The sequence below is a fragment of the Gossypium raimondii genome, unplaced genomic scaffold (assembly GCF_025698545.1).
Source record: "Gossypium raimondii isolate GPD5lz unplaced genomic scaffold, ASM2569854v1 Contig00190, whole genome shotgun sequence".
Lineage (NCBI taxonomy): Eukaryota > Viridiplantae > Streptophyta > Magnoliopsida > Malvales > Malvaceae > Gossypium > Gossypium raimondii.
This window is the reverse complement of record NW_026291349.1, coordinates 1-8,740: the sequence shown is the minus strand read 5'-3', so window position 1 is coordinate 8,740 and position 8,740 is coordinate 1. Positions and strand designations below refer to the sequence as shown.

Sequence of the window (8,740 nt, the reverse complement as noted above, 5' to 3'; positions counted from 1 at the left end):
TTTTCGCCTACTACGGATCCCATACTCCCCATAAACTGAAAATCCATAACCCTGATTGCTTAGGAATACCGTTTAGTTGACCCGTGCCTGTTTGAATAGCCTCAGTTAATCCTGTCTTCTTTGATAAAAGTCAATACGATCTTTATAAAGCTCTTCTTCAGACTGAAATTCAATGGGATCCAGAGAATCATGTCTTCATCCATAGGACCCAAGTGCCTGGATCAATCGAAAGTTCGATTCTATCTGAACCCTCATTTTCAAATGATATCCACATTGTTCACAAATATTCATTTTGAATTAAGCGATTTCTATAATTTACTCCATAACAATTTCGCATTCGCATTGAACCCACAAATCCTTGTATAGATCGAGATCATTAGAACTTTCTTTAGAGTTAAATCATTACCATTTTCACGAGTTATTATATCGAAATTTTGCCTTCACTACTATTTCCACCTTCGCCGCAAATGTAATTATAAATATAATTATCATTGAATTGTCACTACCACTTAAAATGGAACTATCAATACAGATTTGAGAACGAAGATAAGAGTCAATACAACTATTAATGTGATTATTCCAACCATAGTTAGTATCATTATCATCCAAGTTAAAATGATAGTGGACTCATCATTTTTCGATCCATTATTCATATAACTAGAATTATGATAACTATAAAAAAAACTTTCTAGTTCACTCAAAAAAGAATGATCATTGTTAAGCTCAAAAATTTGATTTTCACTATCAAAATATATGGAATAACGGTCCTGATTACTATCCCTAATTAAAAAGGTGTCATCAGAAATGAAATTCGAATGTCTTTGACGTCAACTAAATGATCAACCTTACTGTAATAACTAGAGCTGTCACTACAATCATGAATGTTTTTATCCGTATCATTTCTAGTCGGGTCTTCGTTTACAGTAGTATTTTCAACAGGACCAAGGTGGCTATCCATTGATTTACTTAGCCCACATCTGTATTCTAATTCTCCTTAGACAAGATCAAATTGAACCATGATTTTCCATAGAGCTTTCGCCTCTATTTCCATGAAAGTACAGTAGATGAATAGTCATTCGATGAAAATCAATTGAATATTTTATTTCCTATCAGAATACGCATACTAGATACAATCACTAGGTTAACGAACAATGAGTGAATATTGAAAGAAACGATTCCCTTTGTGAGAACCTGAGTAGCAGTTCATTATATATGATAGAGCTTTTTTCTTTTGAATTAGAAATATCAATTTTCAATTAGAAATAGTGATTTCCCCATGTTGTGTAAAATCCGCACTGAAAAATGGAAAAGAAATTTTTCTATCAAGAATCCAGGTAGTTGTGATGTTTGGCTGATCCATGATCCAAAACCGTATATAGGATAGAGAATACACCAATCCTAAGGATCCATACATAGGATTAATTATGGACCCAGGAGAAAATTTGAGCTGTGTTTAGTCTTTATTTTGTATTAAAATCTTGTATATCTAGATAAAATATATCTATCAAAAATATAGACACAGAATCGGCTCAATCTCTTTAGTAAAGATTGGGCCGAGTTTAATTGCAATTCAACAAACCGACAGTAATTACTGATTACAAAGCATCCATTGCTTTGAATTCAAATTTGATTTATCAAGTTGGTTTATCTAATTTATCCACTGCGTCGAATTCAAATTTGATCGCTTCATACTTCATAAGCGCAGCTAGTTCAGGACTCCATTTGCTAGCCTGCGGATAATTTCATTACCCTCGCAAGGTCACGTCCTCATTACGAGCTTGCTAATACGCTTCTAAAGCCACTCGATTAGCTACGGCACCGGTGCATTTCCAAGGTGTCCTAAAGTTCCCACCGAATTGTAGTACGGAATCATCTCCAAAGATCTCGGTCAAAGTAGGCATACAAAACGTGAATACCCCTGAAGCTACGGCAGAACACCGGTAATAGAAACCCAATCTGAGGAAATAACATACACTTCGATCTTTTCAATAAAATCATCACGTAGTAAATCAACAAAGCCCAAAGTTATGTCCTTCTCCTTCAAGTTTACCTACTACTGTACCAGCGTGAATATGATTCCACCAGACATACGTAAAGCTTTAGCTAGTACGAAAGTGTATACCATGATTCTGTTCATTAATAACTGCGTATTGTGCGATGGATGTGAAGAATAGACCATTATCTCGGCAATAACGAGCCAAGCTTAGTATTTGCAGTGAACCCACCTGTTATGCAGTAGTGCATTACGATAGGAACTCCCAATTCTCCAGCACACACGGCCTTTTGATCATTTCTTCACATACCTGTAGCAGCAGTAATGCCCTTTGATTTCACCTGTTTCAGCCTGATTTATAAATTGCTTTGGCACAAATAAGAAACGGTCTCTCCAGCGCATAAATGGTTGAGTTCACATTCTCATCATCTTGGTAAATCAAGCCCGCTACGTAGATATTCATAAACTGCTCTACCGTAGTTCTGAAGCGGATAACCCCAATTTAGGTTTATTAGCATCCTAATAAAGGACCATACTTGTTCAATTTATCTTTCAACCTGGATGCCAAGAGGCGGGCCTTTGGAAAGTTTTAAATAAGCAGTAGGGATTCGCAGATCCTCTAGACGTAGAGCGCAGGGCTTTGAACCCAAATACATTACCCACAATGGAAGTAAATGTTAGTAACAGAACCTTCTTCAAAAAGGTCTAAAGGGTAAGCTACATAATATATATTGATCTTCTTCTCCAGAACGGGCCTGTGGTAGCATCGCCCTTTGTAACGATCAAGGCTGGTGTTTCCATCGGTCCACACGGTTGTCCATGTACCAGTAGAAGATTCAGCAGTCACCATGGCCCCCTGCTTCAGGCGGAACTCCGTTGAGGAGTTACTCGAAGGCTGCCAAGATATCAGTATCTTGATCATATTGAGGTATAATAAGTCAATTTATACTTTAACACCAGCTTTGAATCCAACATAGCTTTAGTCTCTGTTTTGGTGACAAGTCCTCCTACAACTCATGAATTAAGAATTTCTGCAACAACAAGGTTCACTCGATATAAATGAGGAGTTAAACCTTTTCGAAGAAATCTTTCAAAAAATTATCAACGAATCTGAAAGGTTCTTTATTAGACCATGGTATTTGATTCGCCAATACATCATTATTCTATATTCTTTCATATGTATGCAACCTGATCCGTGTTTTCAAGTTCTAATTTTACTTTTTTGAATCCAAATTTAAATGCAAATGTAAATAATAGAAATAGATAAATAATATAAAAAATAATATTAATATAATATTCTAATATATTATAAATAAAATAGATAAATAAATTAATAAAATAGATAAATAAATTAATACTAATATATTAGAATAGATAAATAAATTTAATACTAATATATATTAGAATATATATATAATAGAATAGATAAATATATAGAATTAATATTCTAACATCTAATATAAATTATATATTATAAGCTCAATAATAAGAAATAATAAATTCACCCTGACAGTAATATATGTTGTATATGTAAATCCTAGATGTGAAAACAGGCGTAATTCGGCCCTGAAATGAAAAAGGAATATAGATGGAAAAGGGGAGAGGTTGGATTAAAGTAAAAAAAATCGATATGTTAAAATAAAATACGAATGAAATTAACAAGGCCAATGAGATAGAAATAAGGAATCATAAATAGAGTTCGTCGAATCTATAGATAATATGGATAAAGGTTTATAATGATGGGACAAATGAAAGATTCTCCCAAAATTTTTATTTATCCATCTATTTTCAAAATAGGTTGGTTGAACTTAAAATCTTTCATTGAATAAGGAAACAACCAATTGTATGCACTTGAATTGATGGGACCAACGAATCGAGCGCTAAATCCTCACTTTATTGAATTAACTGATCAACTCCCGTCGAAGATTTTTTTGTATTAGATAATTTTGGAAAAAAACGATATATTTCACTTTATTATGAAAATAAATCCACTACTTCTGTTCCTGAGTTTCACGCTTGAAAAGAAAATCTGGGGCGTATTTCAAATCATCGGTCCAGTACTGGATGTAGCTCTTTCCCGGCAAGATGCCTAATATTTACAACGCCCTAGTAGTTAAGGGTCGAGATACCGGTCAACAAATTAATGTAACTGTGAGGTACAGCAATTATTAGAAATAATCGATAGAGCTGTAGCTATGAGCGCTACAGATGGTCTAACGAGGAATGGAAGTGATTGACACGGAGCGTTTCTATGTTCAGTGCCGGCGAGCGACCCAGACGAATTAATGCTTGGGAGCCCATGATAATTTAGGTCCAGATACTCGCACAACATCCCTATTCATAAATCCGCGCCTGCTTTCATACAATTAGATACAAAATATCTATTTTGAAACAGGAATTAGTGTAGTCGATCTTTAGCCTTATCGTCGTGGAGGAAAAATCGACTATTTGGGGGGGCTAGTAGGTAAAACAGTATCATTATGGAATTGATCAACAAGCTACAAAGCTCATGGGCGTATCCGTATTTATGGAGTAGGTGAATTGACTCTGTAGGAAATGATCTTACATGGAAATGAAAGAATCTGGAGTATTAATGAACAAATCTTGCGGAATCAAAAGTGGCTTTAGTCTACGGTCAGATGAATGAACTGCCAGGAGCTCGTATGAGAGTTGGATTGACTGCCCAATTATGGCGGAATATTTCGAGATGTTAATGAACAAGACGTACTTCATTTATAGACAATATCTTCCGTTTTGTCCAAGGGATCCGAAGTATCTGGCTTTATTGGGTAGAATGCTTCTGCTGTGGGTTATCAACCAACCTTAGTAATGAAATGGTACTTATAGAGAAAGAATTATTTACCAAGGAGGGATTCAACTTCTATTCAAGCAGTTTATGTACTGCGGATGACGGACCGACCTGCCTCGCCACAACATTTGCGCATTTAGATGCTACTACCGTACTATCAAGAGGATTAGCTGCCAAAGGTATTTATCCAGCGGTAGATCCTTTAGACTCAACGTCCACTATGCTCCAACCTCGAATCGTTGGTGAGGAACATTATGAAACTGCGCAAAGGGTTAACAAACCCACAGCGTTACAAAGAACTTCAGGACATTATAGCTATCCTTGGGTTGACGAATTGTCCAAGAGGATCGCTTAACAAAGCAAGAGCGAAAATTGAGCGTTTCTTATCACAACCCTTTTCGTGAAGTGGAAGTATTTATCGGTTCCTCGGGGAAATATGTTGGTCTAGTGAAACAATTAGAGGATTGTTCAATCTTCCGGAGAATTAGACGGTCTTCTGAACAGGCCTTTATTTGGTAGGTAACATCGACGAAGCTACCGAAGGCTACGAACTTGAAATGGAGAGCAAATTAAAGAAATGACCTTAAATCTTTTGCATTTACCTAATCGAATTGTTTGGGATCTGAAGTGAAAGAAATCATTTATCTACTAATAGCGGACAAATTATGTATTACCAAATCACGCGCTCATTAACAGCTGTAGATATAGGTATTTTGAGAATGCTCTAATGACCAATGGTTAACGATGGCTCTGATGGGTGGTTTTGCTAGAATAGGCAACAATGAAATCACTATTTTGTAAATGATGTGAGAAGGGTAGTGACATTGATCCACAGAAGCTCAGCAAGCTCTTGAAATAGCGGAAGCTAACTTGAGGAAAGCTGAAGGCAAGAGGCAAACAATTGAGGCAAATCTAGCTTCAGACGGCCAGGACACGAGTCGAGGCTATCAACGATTTCGTAACGAGTTGGTTAATCGAAAAATCGTAGAAACAGAACTTTCGTTTCTATATCCCATTTTGATTCGCCGATTAAATAGAATCAAATACAATCAACAATGAAAAGGGAATCAGATTTTGATCTAACGAAAATTTGAAAATTGAAAACGAAATAGAATAGGATGAAAAGACAGAAATCAATAAAGAAGTTGTATAGAAAACTTACACACCGGGACTCGATGGTCTAATAAGTTCTACCTACTATTGATTTTTGAACCAATGACTCGCCGTATGAAAGCACAATATCAACCGCTGATAAGGTCAGTCGATTATTATAGGAATCATAAAGAGAAAGAAAAGGACCTATTACATCGATGGATTATAAATCCAATATTACTTAAGCAATACCAATCAAACAGACCAAAAGGTATGATTATGATGTTGATCATGTATTCATTCTGATGAAGAAATACATATGATAAAATATGTATCACAAACACAAGGGCTATAGCTCAGTTGGTAGAGCACCCGTTTACACGTGCGCCAATGTTTTCAGGAAGTCTATCATGCAAATCAAAAGAATTGATCTTTGAGAAATCGATGTCTTACTCATTACTTTGAAGGAACAAAACAAGAACAATAGCCTGATTAATGGTTCGGTCCGATTCAAAGTTTAGGCAAGATCCGAATCGAACCCATCATTGATTTGAGATATTGATAGGGTGAATACCGGTCTATTCAATGCTAGGTAATGAGTATAAGGACCTCAAAATGCTCTCTTTTCGTCCTATGAATCTTAAGGTGTAGAAGTTCATGTTTGATTTTTAATCAGGATGGTAGAGACTCCATTTAACTAGATTGATCTAGGCCAGCTAAGACCTGTCAAGATAACCTTCCTCTTGAAACACTTTGGAAGTGCTCCTGTATCAGTAATGAATCAGAGCACAATGAATCAGAGCACACGGAACTGCCTTTTTTTCTGTTAGAAAAATATATACGGTAGACTAACTGATATTTCTATCAGTTAATGAAAGAGCCCAATGCAAAAAAAAATGCATGTTGGGTCTTTGAAATAGGCTGAATCATTTTGATAATAATCAGTTCGATCTGTTTTACCGAGAAGGTCTCACGGTCTGAGTCCGTAGCCCTATATTTTTGAATTTTATATTTTATTAATTTTAAATATTCATTAAATTTTTTAAATTAAGAAAATGAAATGAAAATAATATTCTTAAAACTAAAGCAAACTAAACAATAAAGAATATCCAAATAAAAATCAAAAAAGTTGTATAGTTTTTTCCAATTATTGTATTCTTTGTTGATTGGAAATGGTCGCTTCCAGTTGCTTGGTTCAAATCATTCCCATAAGCTCGCTCACAGGAGATCACCCAGAGATAACTGAAAAACAAAAGCGCATTTCAACGGATCCAATCGCCTTTTTTATTCTTGGATAAGAAATAAAACAAAAACCCATTTTCTTAATTAATCCTCGCGGGTAGATTGATTTAGATTGATTCTATATAAATAGATATAAATATAAAAATTTCTATTTATTCGAATTCATAATTTCGAATTTCTATTTAGAATAAATAGAATTTCGAATAAAAAGTTTTTGATTTCTAAAATTCTAATAAATATTAGATATTAGTAGATATTAATTCTTTTATTTAGAAAACCGAAATGAAGTGAAAACGAAAAAGTATTACTTGTTTTGGATTTGTAGTATTATACTATATATAGTATAAATATATATTTATACTAGTACTATACAAATTAGTACTATATCGAAATGAAATCGAAAAGTGGAACAAATAAATAGATTAATTCCAATCAATAAATCTTAAAACGCAACATGGAAACACAGCAAACAAACGAAACTAGACGATTCGATCAAACTGAATTGTTGTTTTGACTAAACAAACAGTTGCGGATGACTTGACAATGAATTCCAGGTCGAAGCGACTAATCCGATCTATTTTTCACATTCATAGGAGTTCGTCTATGTTTCTGCTTTACGAATATGATATTTTCTGGGCATTTTAATAATATCAAGGCTATCTTGTTGGCATTTCTAATTTCTGAGTTTTACCTGATTAGAAAGGGTCCAGAAAAACTTTCTAGTTATGAATCGGGTATAGAACCAATGGGCGATGCTTGTCAATTTCGAATCCGTTATATGTTTGCTCTAGTTTTTGTTGTTTTGATGTTGAAACGGTTTTCTTTATCCATGGGCAATGAGTTTCGATGTATTGGGGGTACCCGTATTCATAGAAGCCATTTTCGTGCTTATCCTAATTGTTGGTTCAATGCAAGGCGAAAAGGAGCATTGAATGGTCTTAGTTCCTGAATATTCAGATAATAAAAAGAAAGAAAAAGTCAAAATAATAATACCATTGAGTATGAATTCCATCGAATTCCCTACTTGATCGAACAACCCAAAATTCAGTTATTTCAACTACATTAAATGATCTTTCAAATTGGTCAAGACTCTCCAATATGTTTTATGGTACCAGTTGTTGCTTTTATTGAATTTGTTTCATTAATAGGCTCACGCTTCGACTTTGATCGTTATGGCTGGTACCAAGATCGAGTCCTAGACAGGCAGACCTAATTTAACAGCTGAACAGTAACAATGAAAATGGCGCCCCTTTAGTGAGATTATATGAACAAATGCCCGAACCTAAATATGTTATTGCTAAGGGCGTACAATTACAGGAGGATGTTCAGTACTGATTCTATAGTACTGTTCGGGGGTCGATAAGCTAATCCCGTGGATGTCTATTTGCCGGGCTGTCCCCAAACCGGAGTTATAGCATAGCTATGTTAAACTTCGTAAGAAAATATCTCAAGAAATCTAGAAGATCGAATTAGATCTCAACAGGGGGATCGGTGTTTTACTACCAATCATAAGTTTTGTCTTTGTACGTAGTACTGTACTGGAAATTATAATCAAGGATTGCTCTATCAACCACCATCTACTCAGAGATTCCTCCTGAAACATT

General features: G+C 35.0%; 2 pseudogenes; one reads left to right on the top strand and one right to left on the bottom strand.

The window, feature by feature from the left end:
• Nucleotides 1-7: 7 nt before the first annotated feature.
• On the bottom strand, nt 8-1,076 carry LOC128037060 (acetyl-coenzyme A carboxylase carboxyl transferase subunit beta, chloroplastic-like; annotated as a pseudogene).
• Nucleotides 1,077-2,841: 1,765 nt separating this feature from the next.
• On the top strand, nt 2,842-5,321 carry LOC128037059 (ATP synthase subunit beta, chloroplastic-like; annotated as a pseudogene).
• The last annotated feature ends 3,419 nt before the right edge of the window (nt 5,322-8,740 follow it).